Below are 18,981 nucleotides of genomic sequence, written 5' to 3' on the forward strand. Positions count from 1 at the left end.
TTTTGCTAGGAATCTAGTCCTTGCTTCGTTTGTGTGAGTAGAAACTTTCCACTGTAATTACTGTTAGAAGGACTCCTCCCATAACAGCTACTTTCCATAAGGTATTACTGTGACCTTACAAAAAACCTCATACATTTCTTGCTGCTGTCTTTACACTGAATGCTCCAGCCACACTATCATTTCAGCCCTAGAAGCAGTAGATATGGAAGGAGATTCCTTTCCCAGGTTCATTATGTACTACCAATTACAAGCATCAGCTTCTCCAATACTTCTCAAGACACTTTTGTTCGGATCATGCACTTACTTGGTTCAACGTTGAGCCTAGTTCCTTTGCCAAACTGCAACTTGCTATAACTGTTTCCTGAATTCACACATCATTTGATTCCTTTGCAAAAACCTTTCCTGCCCTGCAATTGTACACAAACCAGGGAAATAATCTGTGATGATCTGGACAGGAACAAACCAAGATGGTCCCATCCCAGATTTACTCAACCTGGCAAAGGAAATCTGTGCATATATTTAAAATAGGATATTAGGAAAAATTTCTTTACTGCCAGAGTGGTCAGGCCCTGGCACAGGCTGCCCAGAGAGGTGGGGGAGTCACCATCCCTGGGGGGGGTTCAAACACTGTGTAGACGCGGCACTTCAGGGCATAGTTTAGGAGCCCTGGGGGTGTTGGGTTGATGGTTGGACTTGATGATCTTAGAGGCCTTTACCAATCTTAATGATTCTATGATTCTATGAAATCTCATTGGAAAGTTTCCATTTTGTAAGCTTGCACACTAACCACAAGCCTTCATTCTTGGTTCCTCACTGAGAGTTCAGAACTTATATGCAGACTAAAATATATGAGAGAGAAAGAGAACTTGTCCTGGCAGTCAAATAATTAGCCGTACTCCTAATGAATTTCTGTGGTGGATATCCACATTTTAGCTACTCATAGCATATACTGTGTGGTCCCACATATATTTAAGTGGATGACTTGTTTATGCAAGGCTTTTAGAAATGCAGTAATGAAGGTGTCATGAATGCAAACTCACAGAGTCCTCCTTTTCACACCTCATCAGAGCATAAATCACTCCCTGTATTTTTAACACATTGTGGTGCTCACTTACTAAGAAAACCTTGAGTTTCCTCCTATAATTTCCTACATATCCTACATATCATTTTTCATTAAAGCATCCCCCCCTGCCCACCCTCCCCACCTCCCAGTATTTTCTGCCCTTTGGAAAAGATAAATGCTTGACACAGAATTTAGCAGAACCACAATTTCTCATCTATAAATCTAAGGCAAAATCTGACAGAAATACTGTTCTGATCACAAATCAAGAATCAGGACTTACTAAGATTATTTAGTCCGACCCCGTACATAACACAGACAGGAAAAACAAGTGTAAGATTCCTGTTTAAGACTGTCACAAAAGAATAAAAATCACACTCTACAAGTTGACATTATGGACCAATAACTTGAGCTGGGTACGTTTCCAAAACAGTTTTGGAAAACTTCAGATATGTTTTGCTTTAACTCAGAGCAAGTGAAACTGGCCCTTCAAACTGTATTTTCATGTTCTTCAGAAAATCTGATCACCTTACCCTACTGAATCTAAGCCCCCTGGCCTTTGGCCAGCTTCTAGAATACCTTAGGAATTTTTATTTCTTATGTGAAAACATACACTTGTTAGAATAACCTGCTTAATACCACTGAGTATTTGTCTTATAATTTACATTCAGCTTTCAATTTCTCACCCCCCACACTTTTTCTTTATCTTCAAAGGCAGATAGATCTCCACATCTTGAAGAGTATGAAAAGAAACAGGTAAAAAAGCTGAGTGTCATTAACTAGACTACACTTACTTGGTGTCACAACTAACCATGTCCCCTGTCCAAATATCTGCTTTCTTCCTCCTCCTGTTGCATTGCCAACAGGCTTCTACAAAAATCTAAAATTTGAACTTAAGTATTTCTTGACTAAAAGCATCCTGGTGAGTCACAGGACCTGACTATAAAGGAAAACTTGTGCCTTTCATAGTTCAAAATGGAAAAAAAACCCCACAAACAAAACCAAACCCAGTCATATATAGATATGTATTTTATGGAAAATGCTGTCTGTACTGGTTTTCTTCCTTTTCTCCTCAGATAATTTCCTTAAACCTGAAAACTGTAAATTTCTTTGCTATTAACAGAAGATTGTTCTGATTTCTTTCTACTAAATGAAAAGAAAGTTAATTTTACTTTACTGAATTCTGTTTCTTAGGTATATCGGGCTCTCAACAGCAGCACAGATGGCCATTTTATCACGCCTATTCAATAGACAATGAAGTCAATCAACCCAGTAGAACAAGATAACATTTTAAGTAGCTCGAATATCTAAGCCTAAAAGGGAGGTCCATTAAACTGCCAATTACTTCTAAATTGCTTAGCTTGCATGGGGAATGCAGCAGTTCTGAACTAACATTGCTAAAGCCCCAAAATAGGTAGAAAATTAGTGGCTATTTGTCTCATAGCCCCCCCCAAAATCTATGCACTTTATCAGATATTAGCCTTTGGTGGAAGGGCGTCATACAAATTCCTTTATAAAAATTACCTAACTGAAGTGGCAAAGGCAGAACAGAATTTAACACAAACTTGACGTTAGCCTGTCTGATTTATACTGCTGCTCACTTCCTTTGAATGATGAATCTGAATTCATCATTCAGTCTGAATCTCTGGGACAAGATACCTGTGACCAAAGCACAAGAACACCTCTGCACCCAGCTGTGCTGAGGACACAGGAGTCACACTGGATGGACTCTCACAGGATCTGGGATGTGCGGAAACACTATGATCTGAGATCACTATTTTTACTAGAAGACTTACTTGGAAGTACAAACAAGTGAGTTCCTCCACCAAAAGTGAACTTTCCATAACCTCCAATCACACTGTGACAAGGCGCTTTACGTAAACCATTACAGGAAGAATTTAACAGATTCCAAATCACCACTGAATGATGGAGTTAAATGTCTTTCCAAAATAATTAGAACCCAGTATCAAACAAAATGTCTTGCTGTGCAGATGACTGTATCCACAGAAATCTAATCCTGTTGGTTAAAATTTTGCTAAACCAAATCTTATCACAAATGGCATCAATTAATACTTTACTGCCTACATCAGTATATATTTTGGGTCTGTAAAAGCAAACAAGTTCTACATTTCACTTTTTTTCCATTTAGCATATTTCAGATGAAGAGTGGATACAAAAATTGGACAGCATTAAACACTGCAACATTTCTCTGTGACCATTATTGTGCCTACATATTAATTTTAAAAGAATAAAAAAGATTTGTGTGACTCATTCCACACTACTGCCCTTGTAACATAGTACATTTGGGAAGGCCATGGGATTGGCATAAGAAAAATCAATATTGAAAGGTTCTTCAGTCTTATGGATACTCACCAGAACAGAGACAAGATTTCCTAAACCTTCAAAAAATTAAATCCTTAAAAAACAAAACACATAGAAGTGTAATTAGTAAAATTGGATTGATATGAGGGGCTGAGCCTTGGAAACAGAAGTTAGGTTCTTAGTGTTTATATATGAAATTTTTCAATTCTCACTTACTTGGTATTATAACAATTCTTGTTCCCCAGCCAAATATTAATTTCCCAAAGTTTGCTCTATTCACACAGCCAGCAAGTGCTTTACAAAAAACATCTAGAGAAATATATTTGCCTTCTTATCTCCTCCTTTCTTAGAAGGTAATTTAACTAAATGCAATTGGGAATATTAAATTATGATATCCATACTTCATTACTGAATTAGACTCATGGCTTAACTAAAGACATTACCCTCAACTTGTTACATATAATTGTATCCAAGAGTATCTTGCGGTGCATTAAGAGTGTGGCTGGCAGGTCAAAAGAGGTTCTCCTCCCCCTCTGCTCTGCTCTAGTGAGGCCACATCTGGAGTGCTGTGTCCAGTGCTGGGCTCCCCAGTTCAAAAAGGAGAGGAGAAGGCTGAGGGGGGATCTCATCAATATTCATCAATATCTTGACCGCCTCTATGGGTGTCAGGATGATGGGGCCAGACTCTTTTCAGCGGTGCCCAACGCCAGGCCAAGGGGCCACGGGCACAAGCTGGAACACGGGAAGTTCCCCCTGAACATGAGGACAAACCCCTTCCCTGTGCGGGTGCCAGAGCAGGGGCACAGGCTGCCCAGAGAGGCTGTGGGGTCCCTTCCCTGGAGACATTCACCCCCCGCCTGGACGCGGCCCTGTGCCCCTGCTCTGGGGGTGCCTGCTCATGCAGGGGGTGGGACGGGGTGAGCTCCAGGGGGCCCTTCCAGCCCCCGCCAGTCTGGGATTCTGTGATTCTGTATGTGTCCCTGTCTTTCCTTTCCACTTTAAATTGGAAACTTATTTTTCACGAAGAAGTAATTATCACTCCACCTTATCTATACAGGGTGACTCTTCACTAGGAAAAAATACCTGGGTTTACCACCAGTTTGTTTCCATTCCAGAAGGTGAATTACCACCTGTGGGGAGAACTCAGAATAATGGTATATGCAGTAACAAAAGCTTTAATGAACTTAGTTTCTATTGCTACCTCATTTACTGGCAAATAAATGATCAGCTCCGGCTTAAACTCCAGAGGCAGTTGATCACTGTGAAAAGTGCCAAAACATGCTGCAGGAAATCACTTCTACTTCTGTTTAAGAATTGTGTCATACTCAGTAACACAGGCAGGAATAATCTTATCCAAAGTATTGAGCTACTATAGATGAAACCTCCTTTTCTTCTGACTTTTGGAAGTCATCTGGAAATAAATGAAAGTAGGTGCTTCTAGAAAACATTAAGTTCTTACATGCTCCTATCAAAGATCTGATTGTCTGCCTTGGGAGAAAAATCCACACATACTGATATTTTCTGAACACTAAAAAATCTGGTTGCCGAGACACTAAGAGAAATAATTGTTGGAAGTTCATCTTGAACTCAAAAAGGAAATTAATAAATTCCAGTGCTTTTAAAACCTAAGTTATATGTAAATTAACAGGTATATTTCTTGGAATATTGAAATGTAAGCACTCACATGTCATTCCCCATTTCCATTCAGGAAACTTAGAATAAAACAAAGACGCAAATCTTCAGTTAAACTCTATGGGGAACTAGTATTGGACATCTGTGGCCCACATCTGTGTGCATACAAACCTCAGAAACACAGGCATTTGCTTTCTAAAGCCTTTCACATTTCTTTTGGACTTACATGTTGTTACTCTTAGGTGTATTCCTCATCCACATTTAAGCTCTTGATCGCCACCTCCAAAGTTACACCATAGCAGAGCTTTACAGAATCCTGGCCATGGAAAGTTTTGATCCATGACAGACTTTCTCCCTACTTATTAAATGGCCTTTCAATTTTTAACTGTGAAACTAGTAAAAACCTTCCTTTGAAAAGTCTTTTCTTTTTTAGCCTTCACGTGGCGCAAAGAAACTGACACTCTGGACTACATGTCCAAGGAAATTAGATGTCTTGAGACAGACCAGAAATATATCCTACACATGTGAGCTGTCTAAGCTTAGCCCAGCTCTCCTAGTGTCCCCCCTCTAAACAACAGAACACAGGCATTTTTCAAGCACAGTTCTCATCTTGAAGATATTAACCATAAAAAAATACCTCAAAAACCAGTGATGAAGGTAGAAGCAAAATAATCTTAGGCTAGCAGGTTTGAACTTGAATGTTTGGTATGAAAGGGAGTAAACTTGGCCTCACAAGTCTGACAATTTCAAGGTGAACATTAGCTTATTCTTTATCTGAAATGTGACACACCTACTAACTGTAGAAACACAGCTAATTGGAAAGTTTCTCATTAGGGGAAGAAATTATCTTTAAATCCCTAAATGCCAAAGCTCATCTCAGCATCATCAAGCTCAGTTTCTGAGATATTTATTTCTGGCACTTACTTGGATGAGCAGACAGCCTTGTCCCCTTTCCAAAAGTCAGCTTTTTGTAGACACCTGTGGAGTTTCACTGTGCCAAAGAGCTTTACCAAAAATACTGGCAGTAGCTTTTGACTCAAAGAAGTTTTTAACTTTGATGTGTATACATAGAGCTCCAGGGGTGTTTCTTCTCAAGCTTCCTACATCAAAACCCCAGTGAAAATTCTCATTACAATTTGCTACTGTGAATACCACTGCTGTAGGGTCCTATCTCACCACCCCAGCTCATAGCTATCACCAAGGAGATTGTAGCTGCATCCTTCTATGATAAAAGCAACTGTAGAAGTCTGAATAATTAACTGTAACCATGAAGATGGATAAGAAAAAGCAAGACAGGAGTGGAAATTTTTCTATAGCACTTCCTTCATCCACCTCAGTGTTTATCTTATCCCAGCTTACACTAACCTGCATCATTAAGGCACCTCACATCAAAACTATCTAAACTCTTCATTCAATAGAGCCTAAATAGAGTCCAAACACAAAAATGATGTTTCTTCAGGTTTTGGGTTTTATTTTGGTTTTATTTTCAAATGTCACCTCATCCCCTGAACAGCACCAAAATGATAACCAAGCCTTAAGGATTTATTCCTCTCTAGCACTTTTTTTTGCCTCTGTTCTCACATTCCCAATTTTTGGGGGAAAAAACCCAAACCCACAAACACTTCCATAATCTTACTTTATACCAAAAAGTGTAGACGGACACTCCACAGAGCAACTGAGTCCCACTTTCTGCCTCTATTTTCATTCCAATAGATGCACAGGGATTCACAGAAACTGGCATTGGAGCCCCAAAATTCAGTATTATCTTTTTCTTGTCTGCACAGATTTGTTAAGCTAACCTTTCAAATTAATGTTACAATGCAATTTCTTTTTAATGTTTTTGAACCTGGAGCTGCAGCACCTGAGCAAAGTCTTTCCAATGGAAAGCCTGTTTCAACTTACAAAGGCAAAAAAAATTCAGGCTACTTCACCACCTCTTTCAGAAGGGAGACGAGACAAAATTACAGAATGGTTGAGGTTGGAAGGGACCCCTGGAAGTCACCTGGTCCAAGCCTCCTGCTCAAGCAGGGCCACCTAGAGCCGGTTGCCCAGGCACATGTCCAGACAGCTTTTGAATAGCTCCAACAAGGGAGACTCCACAACTTCTCTGGGCAACCTGTGCCAGTGCTTGGTCACTTTTACAGTGATAAAATGTTTCCTGATGTCCAGATGGAGCCTCCTGTGTTTCAGTCTGTGCCCAGTGCTTCTCATCCTGTTACTGGGCACCACATTGCTTGCATTTTGTCATGTCTAATGGCATCCTCCAAATTGCTCAAAGACTAGTATTATAGTGCAGAGAGATCTCTAAAATTATATCATTTGAGATATTGCATACATTTACACAAATAAGCATTTCTGCTTTCAGACCTACTTGCACTGACTTTCAGATGTATCCCCTTCTGACAGACTCACTTTGAGTTGGCTACACCAGCACCACCGTGCATGAGCCGAGAAATTTACATTAAGTTACTGGAACCATGTCCCATCACAAAACTACTGAGTGCTCTTTTCAGCTAGGATAAATGACAAGCCTCATTTGGCTTCTCTGGAGTCATTCTTCCCGACTGGGTACACTTTAACTACAGTTTCTCAAGCTTCAGATCTCCGTCTAATTCTGCTTAACTCATTATTAATTAATTCAGGCAGATAGACTCATTGCATGAGAGGGCATTGAGGGCAGATTTCTGTTCTTTAACCTTGCTCTGAGCTAAGTGCAAAGTTTTCAAGCAGCTACAGTCGTAAATTGCAGGTGAAGGTCATTTCCTAGCACTCTGATCTTTCTTATTCGTTGTGATTTTCAGCTGAAAAACATAGGGAATACCCTCTTTGTGTTGCTAAGGAAAAGCTAACATAAACCCTCCAGACATCTCCCTTGTGAGCTCCTTTTATTTGCTCACAAAAGTCGGTCACTTCTTTTACAACATTAGTGTAACATTGACTTTATTGGGGTTTGAGTACTCACAGTCTCATTTCTTTCTAAATAATGTTTGCATCATTAACACCCAAGATGTTTTACAAAGAGGGCTGTCAAAAATAGTGGCCAAAAATTTATGACTCTCAGCAACAAGTACAAGTCATGTTTTTAAGTAATAGTTTTCAGGGATTTTGCAGGAACTAAGTCTATAAGATATCCAAGAAGCAAATAAAAATGTCAGATATAATAAATAAGGATGAAAGAACCCTGAAGTACATTATTTTATTAGTGTTTCTAGACTACAATATATAGATATCTGTATAGTTATCTTCAAGTTGCAGTTTAAGATGAGTATGCCAGAAAAGATGGATTTACATAAATAAGCCTATGGATGTACGTGTATTTCTCATATTTAATAAGAAATAACTATCTGTTCGGCAAAAAAAAAAGAAAGAAAAAAGATCAGAAACACACTGAGTGGGCCTTACTGTCAGATATAGCCCCTTGACAAAAATTAATTTGGTATTTGCCACAAGTGTTTTTACTGTTATAGAAAGCTTTGCAAAAACTCAAGTTTTAAAAAAAACAACCAACCCCCAAAAAAACAAAACAAAACAAAACAAAAACAAAGCAGGCTGAAGCATCTAATTGCTTTTCAATCTCAAGCACTAGTTCTAGATTTTTCTAATTGCTGATGTACAGAAAAGAAGCATCACAGGATTTTAATCTCAATGTTTCCTTTCTCAAATATAACTTCAAATTCTTCCCCAGAAGACAAACTGTCCTACGCTGTGTTTCCATCTATAAACAGTAGCCTTCAAACTCTTTCTCAAGTAAGACTGGACTGGCAACTACAATCAGTTTGTCCAGTCAGAAAGCAGACCTGAATTTACAGAATGACACCAAACTGATAACAGATGATTTAGTAGGAAGGATCCCAGTTGATACTGGTCTTGAAAAATAATACGCACAGATGGCTAATCTGATTTTATTTTCACTTACGTTCATTTAAATGCACAGGGAATAATATGATCTCTTTCATGTATATCCTTTTTTTTTTCACAAAGTTTTACAAAGATTTTTCCAACCTTTTTTACCTGGCTGCACTTTCTGTTCCGAATGTCACCTCTGGGAAGCTGCTTCAGTGCTATATTAGACAACAGCGTTGAAAGAACCTACTGTAAGCAGGATTTTACTGATTATCTTCCTTTTACTTCACAAACTGGCTGCTGTAGTTGGCAGGGAAGTGATTTGTGCTCCTGTCATTTTTTTTTCATGTTTGGGAATTTTAAATGGGAGCATCCTTGGAAATGCCATCCTCATATTTCTCTAGATAAAAATGAGCAGCTTACCTGAATGCACTGTTAGACGTGTTCCACACATAAATATGAACGTCTCAGTGATCGTGCCCACAGCAGCTTAGCCCTTTACAAAAACATGACTTCCATCCTCTCCTGAAACTTAAGATTCACATTATGAATTTTAATACTTCCTTATCACACAGAAGTATTGATAACTTTTATTTTAAAGCAACTTGACAATTATACACAGGGATTAAATATTCAAAGCAATGAAAAATCCATTCAATGAACAGCATTTCAAAAACCAGCCAGACCTTTGTCTGCTGAGAAAAGGTAACTGATATGATTTTGAAGAGGTAAATAGTTCTGCAGTAACTCTTCTAAAATAACTGAATATGCACAGAGCAAAAAGAACATTTATTCTAAAACTTTTACTTTTCTCATGAATACAATCTTTCTTTCTGTGTCATACTTCATAGAGAAGAAAAACTTTTTTAATGGATATTCAGGATCAGCTGAAAAAGAATCTGGGTATCTCTTCCAGAATAGTTTAGCCAATCAGTTCCAGTCCAGTCAAGCAGTCTCAAGCATATTTACTTGCAGCAAATTAAAAAATAAAAAAATTAGAACCAGCAGCTGGTCATATTTTTGCCTGGGTAGCAAACACAGGAGGGATTGTGTTTTTACTCAGAGTTATAGTGGCTGAACTGAAGAGAATGTGTGGTTCCTGTGCAACAGTAAGTTCCCTCCAAGTCCTAGCATCACAGTGTAACACCACTTCACAAAAAAAAAAAAAAAGAAATCCCTTCTTACCACATCCAGATCAGCTTTTATCTGTAAGTCAGCCATAGCAAAATTTGCATTTGGATTTTTCCTTTGAGTGCCATTCCAAGGTTCCAGAAGTACTGTACAACACAGTGAGGAAGGAGGGAAGCAAGTATAGGAGGGAGAAGGGGAGGAAGGGAGGAAGGAAGGGAGGGAGGAAGGAATTACTATTGTTCAAATTATAAGTTTAGTGGTGGGAAACCTTTATGTATGTCCATACAAAAATTATTTGTATACAAAACCGTTAGCTTTCCAAGCTGCTCTGTATGCACAATACCTACTGAAATAAAACATTTTCAACTAAAAGCTGGCTGAGCTGTGGGAAGGAAAAACTGCCCACTTCATTATAGGATGCAAAACAGCAGATCAGATCACTCGACCGTTTTAAACATCTCACCCGGAGTTCCAAATACACAAGCTGCTTCAACAAATAGAAATTCTCCCACTGTTGCTACTATAAAAAATGAAACAGAATTAAAAGCAGATTCTGTCTTTTTAAGTCATTCCATCCTCCCGAGCCCCTGTAGCATTTGGATACATAGGACATTTTAAGGAATTTAATTTCTCTCTTCTATTTCACACATAGTGGACACCAAAGGATAAGTAATTTTACCAGCATCCTATAGCAAGTGACTATCTCTAAGGCCAGTCCTTTAAGATCAGCCCTCTCCCTGACTGACTGTACCACTAAACCCGATTAGGTCTGTTCAAGAGCACACCCCTCAGTATAGTCATCATCATGACTGCAGTATACCTAATGAAGAGAAGGATTCCAATGTATGCACCCTGAATTCCCAGTGTGATGACATTAGAGAAGAATTATACACAGAAGTCTGTGGCATGCAAAATTCCTGGCCAACCGCAGACAGACTTACCTGTTTCCAGAAACAGCCAGGTCCATAGGCAGAACTTGATGGGTCCTTCCACAGTGAGAAACCGCTCTGCAGAAAACCTCACAGTTCAAAGGAGCAGAACACGGCTCCTGAGTGCATCTCATCTGCAGCCTTCCTAGATGCAACAACTTGCTCTACGATTTCCTTGTCACAGAGCACCAGACACTTTGGCACTTGTATTCATCCATCTTGTTATCAACCTCTTCATTGCCTCAAGCCAGAAAGTTTGTACTGCATTCCTCGCTGGTTCAGATTTCCTCCTTGTTTAGCGAGACATGCATACCTTCAGAAGACCCTAGCCTGCTTCCAACATAACAGCTTTTCAGAGTACAAACACATCCCTTAATCCCAGCAAGACATCTTTCCTCCAGCCTAGGACATTCTGACCACTGGGGTTCTTGAATAATCTACAGTTTAAAGCTCCCTTAGAAATAGTAATTAATTCCAAAACCAGTGCTGCATTTCCCATATTCTACTCCATTTATTCTGTTACAAATCACAACTGTACAGCTGTTTTAGCTTGTGTCTTCAAAAAAGCTTCTTTGAATCTCAGTTCAGTTATTCATCTTTCACTTGAGCCTTTCTGGCACTGGATTTTCTAAAGCCTCTGTATCACATAGTGAGGTTTTTCATCTGCACTTGCTGGCAAGAACGCAAATGAAAAGCAAATAAGTTTAATTTGTGGCATTTGCAGAAACAACACTTATTATGAGTTTGGATGTTCGGTGTTTTTTTCATTTGACCTATTTACTGGATTCCATCAAATCAAAAATGTTGTGAGAACAATAAACACTTTGACCAGCAGGTAGCAGGAGAGATCAAGGAAAGAAATTCAGTTTACATCAATATATCTAATTTTACTAGGAACTTTGTAGTAATTTGAGTAAACAGGACAGGTCAGATAATGCCCAGTGGAATGCAGGAATATCTTTATCATATTGTATTTTTAATGCTGTATAAGAAAACAGAAGGATTCAGCTGTACAAAAAAGGTATTTAATATTTAACATTCTCATGCAGTTTGCTATTGTTTAAAGTAATATCAAGAAAACAACTAGTGAAGTAAAGCCTGGTTTACCATTTCAGTTATAAAGTTTAAATTGAAAAGAATATGCTGATGGAGGTAGATTTTTTTTTAAAAATCGGTATTTTTTTCCACCTCATTTCATGTATTTCAATTACTTTTACCAAGTTAAAACTCCTGGAAAGTTTGGGTTTTGCTTTGAGTATCCTTTTAAGCATACGTATGCTCTTCATTCCAAATGCAACCCTTGCACAAGATGATACAAGCACATGCAATAATAATCACAGGCATAGCTTTTACACCCAGCTGGGTTTTACAGTAGTAAAAAGTAAGCAACATTAATGACATTACATCCAGACCCATTTTAAGAGCAACTTACAGCAAGCTTCCCTACTCCTTTTTGACAAGAATGTACTAAATAAACCCCAGGTCACGCTGATGTGCTATGCACATAAGCAGCTTAAAGACTTGAAGGTGAGGAAGTATTCTAGCCCTAGAAGACAGTGGGGCATCACATGAAAAAATATAAGAAACAATGTTTTCTGCAAAGGGTAAGGCTGAGGCACTGATATGTGCATGTTCATGGGTCTGAGTCGGAGAGGGGTTCAGGTTGGTGTTTTTTTACATGCGGTTGGAGTAAATATTTGTGTTGTAACAGTTTGCCAGAGAATACAAAACCCTGTGCATCATTTGAGGCTAATCTAAGCACTTTTCTCTGGCAGCCTACATACAGAGATGTTGATACTGTCCCTGAACTTCTCCTTTCTGTGGCATTCTTATTAGCTCTGAGAAAGCCAAGACACTAAAGAAATGAGACTGGGAGTCCTGCCTTGTGCTGCCAGAGCCTTTCTAGCTATGAAGCTTTACCATCCTTTGTGTCTTGTGGAGGCTGGGCACCTTAGAGATATTTAGTCTTGCCTGAGGCATTCCCATACATTTCTGCAGAAGCAAGAACGGTATAAGCTGGAAGCATAAATACTCCTTTCCCCCTATATAAATAAAAGCATGAGACATAACGCAAAATATTCTCCCTCCTAATGAGTTTTCCTTGTTCTCTGTGGTGCTTTTCCATTTAAACATTTGGAAAGATGTTTATTCACTTAGGGTGCTTTTAATGTTCTCTGCCACAGGAGAGAGCTGTCACCATTTTGATCTGCTCAGCAAGAAGGGACATATACAGGTGTTAGACAGCATACTCCATCTGTGAGGCCTGCCAAAGGGAAAAAAGATTACACCTGATTTGCTGGAGGTGAACACTTGCCTGAAAGTACTTAAAAGGTTTTATTTCAGTTCACATTGCTCGTGGTATGTGTCCTTTCATAATGAGAAGCCACAACACTTACTGTGCTATGACCTGCTGGAGGTGAAGGGGCTGAGAAGCTGTTTGGAAGTGGAATCTTTTGACACTCAGGTCTCAAAGTTCCTGGTTGCTACAGCAGTTTTGCCCTCTGTAAAACCCAAAAAGTCTGCAAAAATGCATGGCATGCAACGCCTTACTTTTATTAGGCAGAGACCTGCTTTCTATCAGAGTGATTAGTGAAGCTCTTGTATCTGAATGATTGCAGGTATAACTAACGAGTAGAAATGCAGATGTTGCATCTTTTGAGTCATACTGGGCTCTGTGAACTTCTCTGCATTCCCATTCTGCCTATAGCATGCAGTTAAATATAAATGGCTGCTCAAAAGCAGTTGCAACTTGGGGGAGAGGCTATCAAAATTACAAGCAGCATACCTCCAACAGAAAGGTGAAGATGTAAATTTTGCATGAAATGGGCTGTAAATTTTTTCCAGGGAATGGCCATGAGGTGCAGTAGCAGCCAGAAAAGAACTGCAGACTTAAACTTGGAGAAGACATTATTAGCAATAGGGATTTAATGATTTGTATGGTTCAAAATTATCTGAAGCCTCCCTGACCTAGGATACGAGCTAGGGATGACCAATGGGTAAAAAGATGGCTAAGTATACCGTAAGTATCTTACTAAGTTAAAATAAGAAAATTATGCAAAAAAGAATTAAATTTATTAGAGCAAAACAGCCATAAAATTGTACCAAGCACAAACACAATTTTAAAATTTCCTGATGTTGAGAAAATTGAACAGTATCTGAAGTACTATTGAGAAAGGAATGTAGAACAGGTCATCTTATCTAAAACATGATAGTCTCTTTAACCATCATCCAGGTGATAGCAAAGTAGTTTAGGTTTTCACTTGAAATCTAGGCAGCATCATCATCATATTAATGAACTCTTCCACAGAAAAGCAAAGTAGCTTTCTGAACAGCTAGGGTCTAGAAGTTATTCTACAGTTAAAATAAATCTAACAGAGAAATCACAGAATCACAGAGTGGTAGGTGTTGGAAGGGACCTCTGGACATCGTCTTGTCCAACCCCCTGCTTGAGCAGGTACACCTGAGCAGGGGGCACAGGAACATGTCCAGGCGGGGTTTGAATGGCCAGTTGAAATTACCATTATGATGTCCAGACAAAAATGAAAGTCCTTGAAATATAATGAAAAAATACAGTTTAAGACTACACAACTATTTGAAACCTGCAATAAAATGTCTTAAATTTACAGAAAGCTGTCATGTGACAGAATTTGGTTAAGTGTTGTGAATATTGGCATTTTGTGTAAATAAAAGTGCTGATGGTGAAATTGATTCCTTAAGCTCTTTATTCAGAATGGGATTGTATTGCAGCAGATGTAATAAGATTTAGAAATACTCAGGAAAACTAAAGCAGTAAAACTTTATGTTAGTAAAAGAAGCTGTATTTTCTTCCACGTACTTTGTAGGGACGGGTGCATTATATGATCTCCCCCAGAACCACCCCTGACATACTTGTTGTAATCTTTTAAAGAAATGAGTTGAACTATTCAATATGTTGGACCAACTAGTCTCAAAAGTTTGAAAACACTGATTCTGATGCTGGACTCCCTGAGGATGCAAAAGGATCTTGAACTTAAAAGCTACCTAGGACTTCAGCTGCCCCATTACTCCAGACCTCGAGGGCATTTTAAGCTCTTCACTCCTTTTCATGTCTTATGAGTGAACATCTAGGATCAACAAGGTACACAGAGGAAGAATACTCTTCATCAGGTGGCAAACTAGATGCAGACACTGTATGTCTTCCGGGTCACTCTAGACATCTGCGGCAGTCCTGCAGCACCAGCTGCAATGATAAAAGGGCAGAGACCCCCAGATGCCATGACTCATCATTATATCTTCTCTTTGCATCTGGTTTGGACTCCTGGGGACTTTCTGTGCTGAAATTTCAGCTCTCTTCTAACAGTGCCATCCTGTCTTTTGGTATTGGAAAGTAGGAGGCAGAGGGAGAAGTGCAGTCAACAAGCTTGCTTTGGTTGAGAATAATAAGCACAGGAACATCAGACTTCTTCCTACCTTTTGCTAGAGAAAAAAAGCCACAACTTGTTCTGCAGGTGGCAGGCAGAAAGTTTCTTAAAGCAAGGTAACAGGGAAGGGAAGTAAAAAGTCCCTTGCTGACTCATGGCAGAGAAGGAGGGAAGACACCTTGGAGCAGTCATTCTGAGCAAATCATGCAGAATTTCACTAGTGACAGGGTTGCCTTGTTGATTCTCATTGCTTGGGTGATAACTCTTGATGATATATTAATGGGATCCTTCCCAAGTACTTTTAAACTTATCTAGAAAGCCATGTACGTTGTCATTTTCACTGCAATAAATGTCTATAGCTTCTAGTAGACTTCAATTATATCTTTAGGGGTTATGGGCATGCTGTTGACTGGTATGTACCAGATGAACATCTTCTCTTATGACTTGAGTTCCTTAGGTCTGCATTAAAAGGAGAAAGGGTTTGAATCAGAAACTTCAAACAAACAAACAAGCAAACAAACAAACCAACAACCCAACAGCAATTGCACAGGAAAGGAGATACCCACAATGAACAATTTAAAGGCATTCAGATTCCTAGTCTGACACATGCCATGTGTGACTTTTACCTACAAAGGAAAATTTCCTGGCCCCCCAAGGCAGGTACATTTGGTGGGTGACTTAGCGTGACTCAGACCTGCTTGACAGATCCTCAGAACCTTAAGGGAAAATGGAGAGGAATGCACCATTGCAAAGAGCCACGAGCATTAACATCAAGGAAAGAAAGACGACCACAGACTCTGCAGCTTGGATATTAGCACTGCATCTGGATGGACATGTTCACATCAGCTGTTTCCAGGCTCTGACACTGAGTGGGGAGTGAATTTTCTGGTGAGCGCACCCATGAAGAAAATGAAGTTGATGGATAACAGAGGAGATATGGTGTCATATGGAGTCCTTAGTGTAGTAATAGCAGTACTGCTTTTTGTAATCATGTTGAGAGACCTTGAAGCCTGAATATTTTTGTATGCCTCAAAGGTACCCCACCTATTTCTCTATCTAATAAGACATTGCTCACCTGACAATGTCTTCAAGAAATTCCAGATTGTGTTCAGGCTCTGTAAGCTTGACTTGCCACATTAGCTGAATTTCTGCTGACTGTTTACAACATCTCCCCTGGGGCTGCTCAGAATGGATTTCACTGATGAGATGTGGGCTTCAACTCCCTACAGCCTGCCTCACACCAGAAATATTGAAACTGTTTGAGGATCAGTCTCCTCCATCTCATTGTGAGAGACGGCAGAGAAAAGCATTCAAGTCTTTGTGCTAAGTGCTACTGCTGTCACTGTCTTCTCAAGTCCCACAATGCATTTTTGTCTTTTGTTATCTCATGACTTACTTATGTCCCTGTGCTTTATTTGACTCTTAGTGCTCCTGACCAATGTTTACAGCTGTAGGGCAAGAGAGACTACTTTTTTTCCTTACTGAATTGCACTTTTAATGTGTAATTTACTTCTCCTACCCCAAAAATTATACTCCTAATCTGGAGTAATTTCTTCTTTGAAATTTCCAAGCAAACATTCTGTGTAGGAATCAAAGATATCACAGAAATACAGAATGAGGTTGGAAGGGACCTCTGGATGTCATCTGGTCTCCCCTGCTCAAGCAGGACTATCTAGAGCTGTTTTCCAAGGACCATGTCCAGACGGCTTTGAATATCTCCAGAGATAGTGACTTCACCCCTGAAGTATTCAAAGGCCATCTGGACACAATCAAATATCTATATAATTACATATGTAGGAGAATATGGGTAATACTATCAAAATGTTCTGCTCATCATCATCCTCAGTTAGTCTGATACCATTGGATCTCTTACAGGACAATGTGTTTTTTCCTATATAGGGTTAATTCTATATCCCAAGGTGTTGATTTTAAGAGAGGATATTTTACTACTGAGTACAATTTCTCTACAAAAACTTTCCCTTACCTCACAGCAGCTGGGAAAGCTGCAGGCTCTGCCCTCTTCTGTGGAATTAGCCACACCAACACAGTCTGACTATTGGGCTTTACAAAAGCTCTGTTATGGATTTTGTTCCGCAATTATATTCTCCTGTTTTCTTAAGCTGCATGTTCTGCATTGGCTCAAAATTATATATTTGCAACTGTAAAGTGAAAACCCACTGCTAGCGGGAGGCAATCACGAAGTCACAATGACAGAAAATAGGACAGAGGGGCTACAGGCTCTTTCCTAACTCAAACTAAAATAATTAGACCTAGACAGTTCCCAACAGGGGAAATGGTTCAAATCAAAAATCCAGCATAATCTGTCTAGAAGTTTAAGAGCCAGAAAGGGGTTTTGTGCTTGCACATGTATCTGTTTCTTCCAGCTGGATGTTGTGGTCTGATATGGTATTGCCTTTCCTATTAATGTTCCTTCTCTAGACATTGGCTGCCTATGTGCCAAAATTCCTCACTGATACCTCTCTTCTCCCCAAGGGAGCATTCTGCAGTTTGTTCCCTCTTCCTCTCTTATCCCCAGTTAGTCTAAGCCAGCATAGGCTTCTTCTTGCTGCAGGAAGTTAAACCTTTCCTTCCAGAAGAAGGCCAGACACAGTTTTCTCCAGATAAAGTGAGAAAAACAGACTGCACCCAGTTTGCCTACAGTATAAGGATGCCTGAGCTGTCTTCAATACCCATCCTTGGCATCATGTCTCAGAAGCATTATTTTGGCCAGCTGTGACACAGCCTTCTTATTTAATGTACTCTGACCTGAAATAAAGTCTTAGAGGAGCCACAGATGTGGCCACCAGGCTAGTCCGCTCCAACGAGGACTAATTCTGCTCACTGTGGGTGAGTGACAGACTATGGAAAGAGACTGATGGATGGGTATTCCTTCCTTCTCGTGATTCACAGAGCTGAAGACTTTGAACTGTCTTCTCAAAGTCACCATTTTCTCTCTTTTTGACTGAGACCTAGATAACAGAGACTTGGGTGACTGACGTTTTAGGGGGTTAGTGAGGGCATAGATATTCCCACACTGACTAGTTTCCCAGTGGTGCACAGGGAGGTCTGAAAAACCTGACCACAGAGGTATCGCTCAGGTCATGAATCTCTTCATGATGGACATGAGGGCTCTGGTGTCCTATGCCAGTGTGGATCGGTCTGAGTGATGTCTTTTTCTGGCTCATAAATTTCTGTATGAGTCAATGCTGTATCTCAGTAGTCACACATTTGTAGACCCCTCTTTTTATTCTTGTGCAGTGTTGCAGGATTTTAATTCTACCAAAGCTCTCAGGCACAAGCACTATTCAGGAAAATGTCATTCCTTCATTTGCACAGAGACACAGAAATGGTACTTCCAGTCTCAGCCTTGCCTGAGAGACTGGGAAGAGATGTGGCGTGCAAGATAAAAAAGTTCAGGGTGTCATCAGAAAATCAGGATAAAAGTAGTAGTGAACAGCTCCCCCTGATTTACATTATGGTGGTAGAATGCGCTAAAAAAGCATTTTACTAGTTTTGGATTTGCCCTACAAATTTCACTTATCTTCTGCATAGGGTGAGGGTCTTCCTCTAGGTGCCTGCAGGTTCTGAGGGACTAACCTGACAAAATTTTATCAAACACCTTACTGTGCACTCTGTAGAGGCTGTCTTGAAGCCAGCAGCAGCT

At 39.7% G+C, this 18,981-nt stretch overlaps 1 protein-coding gene across 1 annotated transcript in view; it reads right to left on the reverse strand.

The window, feature by feature from the left end:
• LOC142068102 (M1-specific T cell receptor alpha chain-like) overlaps positions 1 to 18,981 on the reverse strand; it is a 241,018-nt gene that overhangs the window by 35,951 nt on the left and 186,086 nt on the right. The gene's annotated exons all lie outside the window — the stretch shown is intronic.

The sequence above is a fragment of the Phalacrocorax aristotelis genome, chromosome 23 (assembly GCF_949628215.1).
Source record: "Phalacrocorax aristotelis chromosome 23, bGulAri2.1, whole genome shotgun sequence".
In the NCBI taxonomy this organism is placed as follows: Eukaryota; Metazoa; Chordata; class Aves; order Suliformes; family Phalacrocoracidae; genus Phalacrocorax; species Phalacrocorax aristotelis.